Source organism: Atractosteus spatula, chromosome 15 (genome assembly GCF_055471065.1).
Source record: "Atractosteus spatula isolate fAtrSpa1 chromosome 15, fAtrSpa1.hap1, whole genome shotgun sequence".
NCBI lineage: Eukaryota > Metazoa > Chordata > Actinopteri > Semionotiformes > Lepisosteidae > Atractosteus > Atractosteus spatula.
Window position 1 is genome coordinate 18,371,553 of NC_142720.1, and position 755 is coordinate 18,372,307.

Below are 755 nucleotides of genomic sequence, written 5' to 3' on the forward strand. Positions count from 1 at the left end.
CAGTAAGTCAGCTGTAATTTACGAAGTGCAAGTTCAAATATCATCCACATATGCATCACACATGACTCTGATGTAATGGTTTCATCAATGCTGAAGGCTCTGGCTTTCATTTATAGACACATACTTAAAAACTACTCTATGATCATCAGGCACATCCTTGTGGTGAGCTTGTCCTTTTTATGTGGCAAGTCTTTGCTCATCAAAGCTCAATGGTTCACTGGAGGAGCTCCTGCAGAAGCACCTGAGGTGATGATCTCTCATCTTGCTCAAATTCAAGCAGATAAAACTGGCAAAATACTTACCTGGCAGGGGAGGTACCTTGATCAAGAAGGAGGTTCGCCCACGGCGAGGCTCGGCCATTGCACTCCGGCTGTGCTGACCCCTGCGAATTCCCCAAATGTGGGAGTCTCGACTGTTTTCTTTTCTGCAATTTCCCTCACGGGATCAATAAAGTATCTATCTATCTAAAATCCAGTAAAAGCTTTCAGATATAAAATCAATCTTCTGCAAACGATGAAGACTCAAGTTTCTCATGTCTGGACTCTGAAGAGTTTTTATCAAAACCCAAGGTGTCAATGGTTTACGAACATCCAGTAGCTTTAGATCATACATTTAAACATTGTTTTAAACTTTTTTTCAAGTACACATCTCAAAGACGAATACAAAGTGCATATGTAATTCAAGTAACAATGCTCAGAATGACTTTTTCAAAAGCTTATGGTATCTTTATTACATGTTACCAGTCTTAATGTGTA

The 755-nt window shown here is 39.7% G+C and overlaps 1 non-coding gene across 1 annotated transcript; it reads left to right on the plus strand.

Moving 5' to 3' along the window:
- Positions 1 to 294: 294 nt before the first annotated feature.
- On the plus strand, positions 295 to 452 carry LOC148820165 (U1 spliceosomal RNA). Its single transcript, XR_016094295.1, has one exon. It is a non-coding gene; the product is annotated as a U1 spliceosomal RNA (small nuclear RNA).
- The last annotated feature ends 303 nt before the right edge of the window (positions 453 to 755 follow it).